A 15707-nucleotide genomic window follows, 5' to 3' on the forward strand; every position below is an offset into this window, starting at 1 on the left:
AGGTCACCAAGTAGGGAGGATACTGTAGAGCATAGGTGAATGGAAGTGGTGATAGAGATAGAGACAAGTTGAGAAATATTTAGAAAAGGGGACAAAAATTGGTGGTGGATCTTGTATGGAACGACACAGAGCTAAAGCTATAGATTTTGTATTGCATGAGTGGTTGGATGGTGGTCTCTAGAGTTAGGATTATCAGATTAATTTTGTTTTGGAAATACTGTACTGAGTGGTACCTTTAAAATATTTAAATGAAGATGTCATATAGGTAAAGGTGTGAAGCTCAGTAGAGGTCTTGGCAAGACACAGAACTTTGTATCATGGCACACAGATGATAACTGAAGCTGCGGGCAAGGATGAGTTTTTATTTTTTCCAGTTTTATTGAGGTATAATTGGTGAATAAAATTGTATATAGTGCTCACTTTGGCAGCACATATACTAAAATTGGAATGATACAGAGAAGATTAGCATGGCCCCTGCACAAGGATGTCACATAAATTTATGAAGTGTTCTGTATTTTTAAAAATTGTATAGAATTAAAATGTACGGTGTGATGATTTCATATACACATACATTGTGAAATGATTACCACAATCAAGTTAACACATCTGCTGCCTCACAGTTACCTTTTTTTTTTTTTTTAGTATGAACTTTTCTAAGGAGATAGTATATAGTGAGAAAAGAATCTAAAACAAAGTTAGAGGAATTTCATAATTTCGTGGCTAAATGGAAGCATATGCATCTGCAAAGGACATGCAAGGCTTTAACTCCTAGATGGTGGGAATCATGATTTTTATATTCATCCTAAACTCCTAGTAAAATAACTGGTGTGGAAGGGGACTCAATAAATATTTGATAAATGAAAAAAGTAAGGAGTAGAGCAACCAGAGAGTTAGACTATGAAACAGGTACACACAGTATCATGGAGCCAAAGGAAGAGAGTGTTTTAAGTAGGACAGAATTGTAAATAATGTCCATTGCTTCTGAGAAGCAAGTTAAGATGAAGATTGAAACATATCCACTGACTTGTTTCAGCAAGCTGGAAGTCATTGGTTACCCTGGTGTGAGCTGTTTGACTGGAAGGATGGGAACAGAAGCCTTCGTTTATAAGCCTTTGTCAGCCTTTGTTTTCATTTTTTAGCCTATTGGTCAATTTTTTCCTTAATATAACTGAGAGCAACTTATGTGTTAATAGTAAAAACATTTCCTATCCCTTTCTTCTCAAAGTCCAAACAAGGACAACAAGAAAAGAAATGCAAACATCATCTCTGATAAAACTTACAGGACAATTAACAGCCACAATTTATAAGGACTGAAAACCAGCAGAATGGTTAATGACATAACAGAAAGGAGAAAAACTTACTCCAGTAGCTGTGCACGTCTGGGGGCAGGGATAGTGGTACCAAATAGAAGTAAGCCAATGGTCTTACAGAACCCTGGCAAGGCTCAAGGACTGTAGACACAAGGCACGTGAAGATTGGGTTGGAGGAGGAGTGATGATGGTGGGGAGACAGGTGACTGGAACAGTCCTCCCTTATTGCATCAGGAGAGAGTAGGTTTATTGTCTAGAAAAACTGAACCAGAGAGGCACTGGACAGTTGGGGACAACTGTTATGGAAGAAGATACGAGTGAGATGCTATTCAAAAAACAGGACAATCAAGTGAAAGCCTATAAAATAAATGGAGAGATGTCCAACCTCTTACCCTGGTCAGCTCCAAAGCGCCAGCAGAGCTGTCTCAGAGACAGCACCTGGAGATAAGTTTTAACAAAACAGCTATCATGCCACTCAATCATCCTACTGTGAGGTACATGATTCTACAAAAAATCTTTCAATGCACATAGAGTTTTCTGATTGTCTTGGTGTCTAACTCCAATGTATGAACAGAAAGCAAAGAATCACCAGGCCTTTGAGGAAAATCTCTATCAAATAAGACTCAAGTAAAGAAACAGTAAAAGGAGAATTCAGAGGAAACAGACAATATGAGGAGTAGAAGAAAACTTTAAGAAACTGTAATTAATATATTCTGAGGGAAAAAGAATACATATTGCATCTTTCAAACAAGAACGGGTTGCTATTAAATAAAGAGTCAACCAGAAGATAAAAAGAAATATTGGTCCTTGTAAATTTAGTTGATAATAAGTTCAATAGAAGATGAAGAACTCCTCCGTAAAACAGAGCAAAAATGCAAAGAGATGGTTAATAGGTAAGAAAAAATTCAACACAAATTTCAAAGAAAACAGAATATATTGGGAAAGAAATTATCAATGGAACACTACAACATATGTTCCAGAATTTAAGGATGATCCTCCATGTTGAAAGTGTCCAGTTATTATCCAAAGGCTCACACTTAACATTGCAGGGTCCAGTGCAGGAATACAAATGGAGGCCTGCATACATATCTCTAAATATTCACAAGTTACAAACCAAGATAGACCCTAGGTTCAGGTCAAGTTTCCCATGTTGTCTGGCTCCCGAAGCCTGTTCCTTGGAGACTGCCTTTTAGACCAAGCCTAGAGACCAAGGGAGCCATGAGTTCCCCTGGATGGGCACTGTCCCTGAAAGCTGGGAGAAGGGAGTGGGCAGGATGTCTGCTGGAACAGCAAGTTGGAAGCTGGTCGGGCACAGGACTGACCTGGTCAAGCTCCTGTGGGAACCTGCTGGGCAAGTTTTCCTCCCCCTTGCCTCCGTTCTGATTTAGGATTTCCAGGAATTTTTAAGCACCTCCCCAAACTATACCACTGAGCACAGGAGTAACTGGGAGTGTAGTTACAGTGGCGGGGTGGGAGAACCTGTCTGCCTTCATGCTTTTGATTGATTTGAGGTGACTAAATTTAAGCAAAAGTAGCCTTTTTTTTTTTTTTTTGTCTGATGCCCCAGGGCAGAAGTTGTGAACTTATTCTGAACCTTTACACATTCTCAATCCTGCATACTCAGGCCTTGAGGACCCCATGTTCAATTGTGCCCCTCTCCCACAATTCCTGTTTTTTTAATTTACTTGCTGAACTTTAAAAATATTTTCTAATGAAAGTGAAAGAAAAAAACAATGCCTTTGTTTTGATGTTTGTGTGGGGCCTCTTTTATAGTGCAGGCCCCAGGACAGAAGACCCTCTGGGAATACTGAGTGCCCAGTACAAGAAATAGAAAAAAGATCCACATCAACATATATCTAATTAAATGTTAGGGATAAAAAGATGATTCTGAAGTCCTCAGTGAGAAAAGCAGTCATATGCAAAGAATTGAGAATCAGAATGATAGTGGAACAACAGTGGAAGTCAGGAATTGTGTTGTAAAAATTCTTAGTAAAAATAATTTTAACTTAGAATCTTATATCCAGTCAGATTATGAATTGACATTCTCAGACATAAAAATCTCTAAATATTTTGCCTCTCATGCACTCATTCGTAATAAGATATGGTAGGATGTACTTCAAACAAAGAAGAAAACCAAGAAAGGCTTTCTTTAACCCAGGACGTACATCATCCTACTTAAGAAGGAGAAAAGGGAATTTCCAGGACAAAAGCAAATTATCTGACTGCTTGAGGGTGAAAAAGATTGTGTTGAGAGAGATTTAACAGGTCTGTTGGAGGTTGCAGGAAGACTGAGACGTGAAAGGAAACCAAGCAAATGAAGAAAAAGATGATTATTAACTCCAGGAAAACAAAAAGGTTTTCAAGGAAGGAAATGTAAGTGTAATTTAACTCTACAGAGTAGAGTTGACCTTGGTGATTATATGATCCACCTATAAACAAAATCTTTCTCATTTTAATAATAGTCACTACTGAAGACTCTTGAGCACTTGGAGCTGGACACCTCACTGCAGGGCTTACTAGGAGGAAGCAGACCCATCCCTGTCATTCAGCCCACCTCCATCCAGGTTAGAAACAATTTGGGGAGAGTGAAGTTGTTATCAGAAGCCAAGTGGGAAGTGAAGGACTGGAGGTAGAAGACTTTTTCTTCTCCTCCCTCTTGGTGCTTTCCCCTCTGTGAAACCAAATGGGAGGATCCAAGAGACTCGCCTGTAAAGGATGGGTCCTCTTCATAGGGCTAAGGCACCTGGCTTCTCCCAAAGCAAGTGATGAGAAAGAGAGAGAGAGGGAGAGAGAGACTGAGATTGAAGAACAAGAGAGAGTGACCAAGGCGAAGCCACAATGTCCTTCGTAACTCAATCTTACAAGTGACATACCGCCATTTCTGCCATCAGTGTGCCATCAGTCACACAGGCCAATCCCGATATAATCTGGTAGGGGATTACACAAGACCATGACGACCAAGACGCAGGGATCTTGAATGCTGGCTATCTGACAGTGAAGACTAGTAATTTTTTTTAAAAAAAGCATGCCTTTTTAGATATCACACCAAAAATACAATACATGAAAGAAATAGTTAATAAGCCAGATTCTTTAAAATTAAAAACTCTTGCTCTGTAAAAGAGACAGTTAAGAGAGTTGGAAGAGGAGTCACAGACTGGGAGAAATATTTGCAAAAGACACATCTGATAAAGGACTGTTATCCAAAATATAACAAAGAATTCTTAAAACTCAACAATAAGAAAACAAACAACTCGATTAGAAAATGGGCCGAAGACCTTAGCGTGTAACTCACCAAAGAAAACATACCGATGGCAACAAGCATATGAAAAGATCCTCCACATCACACATCACCAGGAAAATGCAATTTAAAACAGCAATGAGACATTACTACATCCCTATTAGAATCGTCAAAACCCAGCACACTGACATTTGGTTTAAATGCTGGCGAGGATGTGGAGTAACAGGAACTCTCATTCATTGCTGGTGGGAATTTGAAATGGTACAGCCACTTTGGATCACAGTTTGGCAGTTCCTCATAAAACGAAACACTCTTGCCATTATGATCCAGGAATCACACTCCTCGGTACTTCACCCAAAGGAGTTGAAAGCTTGTGTCCACACAAAAACCTGCACATGGATATTTATAGCTGCTGTATTCGTAATTGCCCAAACTTGGAAGCAACTAAGATGGCTTTTAGCAGGTGAGTGGATAAATATAAACTGTGGTACATCCAGACAATGAGATATTATTCAGTGCTAAAAAGAAATTAGCTTTCAAGCCACAAAAAGACACTGAGGAAACTTCGGTGCATACTACTAAGTGAAAGAAGTCAATTCGAAAAGGCTACATACTGTGTGCTTCCAACTATATGACATTCTAGAAAAGGCAAAATTATGGAGACAATAAAAAGATCATTGGCTTCCACGGCTGCGGGGGTAGGCAAGGAGATGAACAGGTAGAGCACAAGGAGTTTCAGGACAGTGAAAATGCTCTGTATGAGGTTATAATGATGAACGCATGTCATTATCCATTTGCTCAAACCCACAGAATATACAACACCAAGAGTGAACCTGAAGGTGAAGTATGGACTTCAGATGACTATGATGTGTCAATGTGGTTCATCAATTGAAATAAATATACCACTCTTGTGAGTGATACTGATAATGGGAAAGGCTATGCATATGTGGGGACTTGAGTACATGGGAAATCTCTGTACCCTCCTCTCAATTTTGTTATAAACCTAGAACTGCTCTAACAAGTATTAGGTCTTTTAAAAAAAATCTACCAGAAGAAAAATTTTTTTAAAAAGCAGGTTAACGAGATGGACGGTTTTTGTGTATTCAGAGAAGGCTTCGAAGTGGTGAAATTTGAGCTGATTTGAATAAAGTGAGGAAGCATGATTGATAAAGGTAGGAACAAGCTTGGTATGCTGGAGGAATACCAGGAAGATCAGTGGGTCTAGAATGGAGTATAGAATTAAGTAGAGAAGTCAGCAAGTTCAGAGACAGCCAATCATGTAGGGTGTTGGCCATAGTATCAAATTTGGATTTTGTTCTGGTGGAATAAAATGGTGGTAATACATTGGAAATTTTGGAATGGAAGAATAATGTGATCTTAAAATGAATGGGGGTGGAGAATAGACTTTTGGAGCAAGAGTGGAATTGGTATGGGAGTAAGCTAGCAAAATCCTTGACTAGCCAATGTGGGTTGAAATTCAGAGTAGAAATAAAAGGAGGAAGAAGGCTTCAACTATAAGGGGACAGAAGCCAGAAAATAGTGCTAGAATTGCCTGTGGGTTAGTCACAGATTATCATCGTGCAGCACGTCTCATGGTTAGTCACCTTGGTGGCTGTTAAGGTCAGACAGTTCTTTTCTGATTTCCTTGAACTTCTCAGTAAAAATTTTGAGGCCATCAGCAGGGGTAGAAGGTCAATAGTAGAAGCAGGGTTCAGTATTTCCTAATACTGAACCGTGCTTGCAATCCTCTTTCAACATGATATATTATTCTTCTAACACAGTGTTGACTAGTTAGATGTTAACTGAAAATTTTTCCTAATGAAATATCTTTGCAGGTCTACATATTTTTTTTGTGAACCTCACAGAATGAATTTAGAAACTTGTTAATCTTATCTATATTTTAGAACAATTTAAGTAAGAATTATGTTTTTTAATGATATAAAAATTTATATATCAAAATTTGCTATGTCCATTGATGGTGGAGGTTATAGTGATAGGTTGTTGCAGCTGTTTTCCTATAACTTCCATTTCTTTCATGGTTATTTTCTATTCAACTTTTCCTAAGCTTCTTGAGTTAAATTTGGTAATTAACATTATCTTACAATAATGTCAATTTCATTGAAAATTTTATATCAAAATAGCATTTTACGTTATCCTATTCCTTTTTTGTTTTAATTTTTTAATGTCAGTTTTAAAAGATTATTTTAATCTTACAGAAAAGTTGCAAAATTAGTATAGAGAGTTCCTGTATACTCTTCCCCCAGCTTCCCCTTAGGTTAGCGTCTTACATAACAGTAGACCATTTGTCAACACTAAGAAATCAACCTCAGCTCAATGTTACTAACTAAAGTACAGAACTTACTTGGATTTCACCAGGTTTTTCCAGTGATGTCCTTTTTCTGTCCCAGGATCTCCTTCAGGATTCCACATTACACTTAGTCATCATGGCTCCTTAGTCAGGCTCTTCCAATGTATTCCTCAGTCTTTCTTGTCTCTCATGACCTTGACATGACAGAGTAATGATCAGTTATTTTGTAGAATGTTTCTCAATTTGGGGTTTTCTGATACATGCTTACGATTGGATTGAGGTTGTGCATTATTGGGAAGGTGCCATTGGCTGTGCTTTTCTTAGCGCATCTATCAGGGGCACATTATGTCAGTATGTATTATTGGTCATGTTAACCTTCACTTCTTGGCTAAGGTGATATCTACCAGGACTCTCTACTGTAAACTTACTGTTGTTCCCGTTATAAATATTAAATATTTGTGGGAGATACTTTAAGACTATACAGATATCCTATTTATACACTGATGGATCTTGCCTGTGGTTAAATATTAGTGTGGTGTTCTAATATATTAAGTGGAATTTTTCTGCAAGGAAAAGTGACCATTTTTCCATTCACTCATTCATCCATTCATTCATTAATCTCAGGATGGACCTAAGAATACGTATTTTATTCTTTGGGTTACAATCCAGTACTATCATTATTTATTACGTAGCTCAAGTTCTTACTGGCCATTGAGTGCTCTTTGAGATACCTTTTGACATGTTCCATCTCTTTTTCTTTTAAGCAGTTCCTTACTTTCTGACACCCAAGATGTTCTAGCCCTGGAAACAACCATTTCTCCAAGGACCCCTGGTTCCCTTTACTGAAGAATGGCATTTAGAAACCAAGATCTAGCAGCTAGGTGGTGTGTTCATGGCTACTAACCTGTCACTGATTCTAGCCCCTCTCACTGAATAGAGCTAGAAAATACATGTACATATGCTAACTCATACACACATGTGCATTTATTTCTGTATCTGTTTGTGTATGCATATGCACACACACACACACACATAAGTGAGAACATGAGTACATACTGATAATTCAATTCCAGTCCAGCAACTCAAAGTTTATTCTAGCCTTCTCCATTTCCTTCTTTTTCTTTTACCTCCAATGAGAAACCTACTTCTCAACTACAATATGTTTACATATTTGTTCAACTCTACTATACCAATAAATTAGTTTCAGAGATAACTGACTCACCTGTCAAAAAAGATTTATAATCACAGAACAATGTTTGTGTGTAGCTCTTTTTGTCTTTTGCCTTCACATTATCTGGTCAAAATCCTCTTTGCCAAGGTTATCTAGGTCAGGACCTTTGTTTCTGTTCTGTCAGCATGGTTATATGGTTCATTTGTACTCAGTTACGGTCATCTGTCTCAACTTGCATTTCATCTTAGATTCCCCCCACACCCTGGTTAATTGTGCCTTTATTTACATACAATAAAGTTCACGTTACAGTGTACAGTTCTATGGTTTTTGACAAATGCATAGAATTGTATGTCTACTGCCACAGTTCCATGTAGCAGTGGTCCCCAACATTTTTGGCGCCAGGGACCGGTTTTGTGGAAGACAATTTTTCCACAGTCTGGGGACAGGATGGTTTCTGGATGATTCAAGCGCATTACATTTATTGTGCGCTTTGTTATTACACTGTAATATATAATGAAATAATTATACAACTCACCATAATGCTGACAAGAGGCAGAGCTCAGGAGGCAATACGAGTGATGGGGAGCAGCTGTTAATATGGATGAAGACAAACACATGTTTGTCTCAGGAGCAAAGAACTAAGACTCAATATGACTAGTATGTGGATGAATAGGAGTGATGCAAAATGAAGCTAAGGATAGGAGGGAAGTTGGTAGTTGAGAAGCAGATTCTGGGAGAAAGGGACTGTCTGAAAGGTGACCAGAGTTCAAAGTGACAGGGGAGCCTTCTATCCCCACGATGCTCTATCCTTGTGCTATTCCTTACAGGTGTAAACAACTCAAGCTCAAACTCAGTTGAGGAGTTTCCGAGACCATCTCCTGGACGACCTGGAGGGCCACCACCTAGACCCCCTCCTAATGGTGAAAACCAAGGTGATGGACCTCAGCAGGGACCCCCCGCACAAGATGGTCAACCTCAGCAGAGACACACTTCTACAAGAGGGTCAACCTCAGCAGAAACCACCCCCACCAAGAGGTCATCGTCATCGCCATTCTCCCCCACCTCGTCCTGGGAAGAATCAGGGAACACCATCCCCAGGACGTGGACCAGAAAGACCTCCCCAGGGCCCACCACTCCAGTGTGGACCTCCCCAAGGCCCACCACCCCAGTAATCTGGAATGACAGGTATGATTCAAGCTCACTCTCCATCAAGGGCCCTAACCCCTGCAGGTCTCAAACTTTACTGTGTCACTGAATCATCTGGAAACATATTGAAATTGCATAGTCCTGGACCCCAGTTCTAATGATTTCTATTCAGGTATTCTGGAATAGCACAGCAAGATCCTTTATTTTTTAACAAGCTATCTAAGGGGGTTCTGATTATGAGAAAGACAGCCCATAAATTACCTTTTTCCCTATGATTACCTGTCTTAAAGTGGGCTGGCAATGAGGAACAGATCACTGTTCTCTCTTGGTCCTCTCCTCTCTTCCTCCTCAGGCTCAATGATTTTCCACCTGACCAGGCCTCTCAGGGCCCATGTCCCTGCTAAATGATACTGTAATTTTATGCTGCTAAATGTTTCGTCGTTTAAAAAATATTGCTTATATATGCTCAAGTTAGAAAAACACTAAACAAAAAGTATGAGGCTAACTTTTAAAGGCATATCATAGCCTGCCTCCCCACTTCCTTCCCCAAAAGCCACCACAGTTAACTCTTTTGAACATCCTCTCGGAAATATTTGTGTCTATATAAATATATATAATCTTTTTTTATCCACAAATGGTATCATATTTTATATTCAGATCTATATGCTGCTCATTTCAAATAACATATTTCTTAGAAAACTTCCATATTAGTTCATAGAGCTATGTGGATCTATTTGATCCTGGTTTTTGTTTTTGTTTCTGTTTTACCACTGTATACTATCCATTGTCTGGCTGTGTCATGATTACTTTAACCGACCCCTATCAATGGACATGTAGGCTGGTTTCATTTTTTTGCTATTATAGGAAATGTACAGTAACCGTCGTTGTAAATACATATTTGAACATTACTTACAGCAATCAAGAGATAACCTCAGAAGAATCTTTTTCATTCATCTTGTAAGAAACAATTTAGAGCCTATTATGTTAGGTGCATATAAACCATAAACAAAAAAATTAGGAAGGAAAGGGGAGAATGAGGAAGAAGAGAGGGAGAAATGTTGAGCTCTCACCTACTTCCCTTCAATTAGTAGCAAGGATTAGAAACCCCCTGCAAACTTTTTTGGTTTTTCAGAAAATCAGTAAGAAGATTCCAGTTCTTCAGGAAGCCATGACACTGGAACAAGGCAGTCCATCTTCAATTTACCAATGAAATAATCAGCATCCAATTTCTAAGTGCCATGTCTCATTCTGGGTGTTTGTGAATCTGAAATCTGAGGGCCATGAGCCCAGCATAGGAACATCCAAGACCCCTTCTCATTGATGATTCCAGCAGGCTTCCTCCTGGACCACTTTTCTAGAAAACATTTTCCCTTTGTTCTTTGCTTGCGGACAGGAACAGCTCTCTCCTTTTCTACCTGCTGTTGCTTCCTCCCTCCTTCTGACACCTTTATTCACAAACCAGCTGCCAGGTGAAAGAGCTCCACTGTTTTTTGCCTTCCCTGGATTCTATAAAACTAGTGCAATGTTTTTATTATTTTCACACCTTTTTTGAGTTTCAGTAATTTCAGCAAACAAGGAAAATATTGTAAAGGTGAAGAAGCTGCACAGGCTGAAGAAATCCTTAAAATACAAAAAATAAATGCTGGAGAGGCCAGCAAGAGTCTCCCCCACTGACGGGAGGCCCAGACACTTTTTAAGAGCTTGACCTCAACATTGCTAATTATTAGAGAAATGCAAATCAAAACTGCAATGAGGTTATCACCTCCCACTAGTCAGAATGACCATTATCAAAAAGTCTACAGATAATAAATGCTGGAGAGGGTGTGGAGAAGAGGGAACCCTGGTACACTACTGGTGGGAATGAAACTGGTACAGCCACTATGGAGGACAGTATGGTGGTTCCTTAAAAAACTGGAAGTAGAGCTACCATATGATCCACCAATCCCATTCCAGGGTATATAGCAAAGAAAACCATAATTTGAAAAGATACATGTACCCCAATGTTCATGACAGCACTATTTACAATAGCCAAGACATGGAAGCAACATAAATGCCCATCGACAGATGAATGGATAAAGAAGATGTGGTACATATATACAATGGAATATTACTCAGTCATAAAAAAGAATGAAATAATGCCATTTGCAGCTACATGGATGGACCTAGTGATTATCATACTAAGTGAAGTAAGTCAGACAGAGAAAGACAAATATCACAAAATATCACTTATATGTGGAATCTAAAAAATGATATAATGAACTTATTTACAAAACAGAAATAGACTCACAGACTTAGGAAACAAACTTATGGTTACCAAAAGGGAAAGGTTGGGGGGAGGGATAAATTAGGAACTTGGGATTAACAAACACACACTACTATATATACTGTATATAACATCGATAATCAACAAGGACATACTGTATAGCACAAGGAACTCTACTCAATACTCTGTAATGACCTATATGGGAAAAGAATCTGAAAAGGAATAGATACATGTATATGTATATCTGAATCACTTTGCTGTACACCTGAAACTAACACAACATTGTAAATCAACTATACTCCAATATAAAATAAAAATTAAAAACAAACAAACCAAATAAAAATAAAATTCCAAAATAACTGATCTTCTTGCTAGGGACATAAATGTGGTTCTAGGTCCCTATTACCTGGAGCTCACTATACCCCATTTCCCCTTTTTAATTTCTGCTCAATTTTCTCCCTCCCTAGATGCCCCACCATTCTTTAACAAACACGAGTATATTTCATAAAGGAAGCAGCATGCTGTATTCTATAAAACAAGTAATTTGGATAAGTCATATCAGGTGAAACTTTTCTGAGAATAGAGAGGGCAGACCATCAAACCTATCGGGATAGGAAATCAATCTATCACATTAAGAGAAAATCTCAAGAGATTTTCCACAAGAAGGTGGAAGATTGGTTGCAACAAAGTTACATTCTGCCCCTTTTGGAGCCTGTTTTTCTGTCACAGTCCAAAGTATCTGAGGTGTTTGGGGCGGGGGGTAAAAAGGAAAGTAGATATTCCACGTCATTTTCTTCCAACTTGGCTTTAAGTGGGTACTCTGGGCTTTACGCCATTTTCAGTAGGAATACTACATAAGAGGCTTCTAGTCAGAGCTCAGTAGAATATATACAATTGACAAAAGGTCTTACCAAGACTTGCAGAAAGTGCCGGATGTGGTGATGTCGCGCTCTCCAGGGCTGGGCCTAGGCCGACGTTCCCGGGGAACCAGGCCGCTCTCCTCATTCTGCCCACGGACCCCTGGCCTCTCCTGCCCGCCCAGCGGTGGTGCGTGGAAGACGGGGTGCGGAGCCCGGGACCGCCTTTGGTCTCCCGCCCCTGCCTCTCAAACCGCGGGGACTCTCTAGCCTCGACGCCTCGGTGCGTGTCTCGCGAGAAGCCTTCCCACCCAGGTGGGGGAAGGGCGGGGGTATCCCGCCGCCGCCGCCGCCGCCGCCGCCGTGCTGCGTGCCCACCTCAGTGCGTGGGCGCGTCTCGCCCCGCCCTCAGCGGTGCCCTTGCAGCGCTGCAGGTCGCCCCTCACTGGCCCGAGCTGTGGCGTCGTTTCCCGTTGCCTGTGAGGCCCTCGGGTCCCCACCGCGATGGTGCGTCCGTCGTCGAGCAACTCTCTCAGGACGTCGAGAGGGTAAGGGAGGCGCGCCTGTCCCCGTCTCGTGGGGCAGGTGCCTCGTCGTGGTCGTCCTCGCCGCGTGCGGGGGGAACTGACGTAGCCGGGCGCGCGCCGTGTGTTAGCCTGGGTTGCACGCGGGCATGTGAGCCATCGTGGCGGGCCTGGCGACGCGAGGCGGGCTTGGTCAGACATTTCAGATCCAGCCCACGCCCACGCCCACGCCCCGCCACGCCCCGCCCCGCCCCGGCAAGGCAGACTGAGGAGCCTGAGGCAGCGCAGGCATTTCACTGCCTTGACGGCGAAGGCGCACGTCAGCCCAGCTGTGGCCCATACCGCAGACCCCCAGCCCAACCGCGAGCTAGCCTCTCGAAGAGCCTCCGTGGGTCCGAAGGGGAGACGATGGTGGGGGACGACGCGCCCTCGGGGAGAAAACCTCTTTTAGCGATCGGGGAGGACCTTGCCTCCACGCCTCCAAAGCCCGCTGTGCTGCAGCCTGTGTGCAGAACCTCTCACCCCCGTGTGAGGGGGGCGCCGTATTTTTTTTTAAGTTAGACAAAAAATTAAAAAGATAATAGAAAAAGAAAAAAAAAGACTTGCCAAAATTAAATGAAATGCATGTCTATTTTGAGAAGAAACAGAGAATATAGTTATCAATTTGTGGACGGAAAGCTGAAGGTTCCATTACACTGGGTAGTTACCAAAATCAGGATCGGAAATAGTCTCAGTTAAAAGCTACAATCAATCGTGTGTGAAGTTCTTTATTAGATTTAAACATGAATAACTCAAGAAGCAGTTTAACAAAACCTATTTGTTTCAGTTAACTGTTAGTTCAGTATGAGTTAATAGTGTGAGCTAGTAGGTAAGAAAATAAAATCATACTCAGCATTCATTGAGACGTATAGTGAGTAGACCTGGAGTTAGGATGAATCTGGCCCTGAAGGAATGTTCCTCAGATCCCCACTTTCCAGTATATAAGGTTTGCCAGTCCTTTCCAGAGATGTTCATGAATGGGCTCCTTTCCGTCTTAGAGATCTGCTTGGATAGATTCTTATCATTCTATATGATTTCAAGGTAGGTGGAAGCCCTTGATAAAATCCAAAGATGATTTTTTTCACTTGATGTCAACAATCCCACTGTCCGGTTTCTTTTTCAATACTGATTTTGTTATGCCCATTGTAAAAGTGTTGTTTAACCCAGGAACATGTCCCAACTTTGTAAGAAATGGGAGTGAGTAGAAGTTATCAATGTACCATGACAGAATCAATATCAGAAACAGTATCCCCCAGATGAAACGAAAAGACATCAGAAAGTGCTACCAAAAAAAAGACAAAGTGAATTTTTTCATGTCTTTTTAAAATTTGGAAGATGCATTGTCAGATCTTTTAAAAAAAATTAATTTATTTATTTTTGGCTGCGTTGGGTCTTTGTTGTTGAGCGCGGGCTTTCTCTGGTTGTGGCGAGCGGGGGCTACTCTTCCTTGTGGTGCGCGGGCTTCTCACTGCGGTGGCTTCTCTTGTTGTGGAGCACGGGCTCTAGGCACGCAGGCTTCAGTACTTGTGGCTTGCGGGCTCTAGTGCACAGGCTCAGTAGTTGTGGCTCACAGGTTCAGCTGCTCCATGGCATGTGGGATCTTCCTGGACCAGGGCTCGAACCCGTGTCCCCTGCATTGGCAGGCGGATTCTTAACCACCGCACCACCAGGGAAGTCCTGTAATTTGATCTTTTGCCGTAGCAATCTTAACAGTTTTAATTTGGGAGCACTTCATTTCTTAGTTTCATGTGTACTGTTCTTCCCCACAACAATTATTAGGAAGTGGTGAAGGCATTCTCCACTAGGTTTTTACGTGTGCTAATCATTACTCTTCACCCTCTAGGGTAGGTATTATTATTATCCTTATTATATGGGTGAGGAAACTAAGGCTCTGAGAGTTGAAATAGCTTGTTAAAAGTCCAGAGAAAACGGAAAGAGATAAGATTAAACTCATGTCTGAAGAACTCCAATTAGAATACAGCATACCACCTCCTTTATGAAATTCACTCCGATTCTGTTAACAAAGGTGGGGGATCTAGGGAGGAGGAAAATTGAGAAATGCCAAAAAAGGGGAAAAGGGGTATTGTAGGCTTGAGGGAGTAGGGACCTAGAGCCACATTTCTTTTTTATCTTTAACAGGATCAGTTAGTTTGGAAATTTTAATGATTCCCTCAGCCTGTGCAACTTCTTCACATTTGCAATAATTTCCTTATTTCCCTAAAATTACTAGAATCTCAGTAAAAGGTGTGAAAATAATAAAAACATTGCATTAGTGCTGTAGAAAGAGAGAAACAGGCACCTGGCTTATGAATAAAGGTGTCAGGGGAAAGGAGGCAATAGCAGGTAGAAAAGGAGATACACATTCCTGTCCCCAAACAAAGAACGAAGGGAAAGTGTTTTTCTAGGAAGTTGGTCCAGGAGGAAGCCTGCTGGAAGCATCAATGAGAAGGGGTCTTGGATGTTCCTATGCTGGGTTCATGGCTCTCAGATTTCAGACTCACAAACACCCAGAATGAGACATGGGACTTAGAAATTGGATGCTGATTATTTCATTGGTAAATTGAAGATGGACTGCCTTGTTCCAATATCATGGCTTCCTGAAGGACTGGTATCTTCATACTCATGCTCTGAAAAGCAAAAAAGAAAGTTCATAGAAGGTTGGCAGGTGGTTTCTAATCCCTGCAGATCACACTGAAAGGAAGTAGGCAAGAGCCCACAATTTTCTCTCTCTTCTTCCGCCCTCTCCGGTTTCCTTCCAAATTTCTTTTGGTTTACAGTTTTTATGCACCTAACAGATAATGGGCTCTAAATTGTTGCTTACAAGATAGAAAAAGATTCTTCTTAGGTTGCT

General features: G+C 40.9%; 1 non-coding gene across 1 annotated transcript; it reads left to right on the plus strand.

The window, feature by feature from the left end:
• Positions 1–412: 412 nt before the first annotated feature.
• On the plus strand, positions 413–519 carry LOC117314391 (U6 spliceosomal RNA). Its single transcript, XR_004529138.1, has one exon. It is a non-coding gene; the product is annotated as a U6 spliceosomal RNA (small nuclear RNA).
• Positions 520–15707: the final 15188 nt, after the last annotated feature.

The sequence above is a fragment of the Tursiops truncatus genome, chromosome 11 (genome assembly GCF_011762595.2).
Source record: "Tursiops truncatus isolate mTurTru1 chromosome 11, mTurTru1.mat.Y, whole genome shotgun sequence".
NCBI lineage: Eukaryota > Metazoa > Chordata > Mammalia > Artiodactyla > Delphinidae > Tursiops > Tursiops truncatus.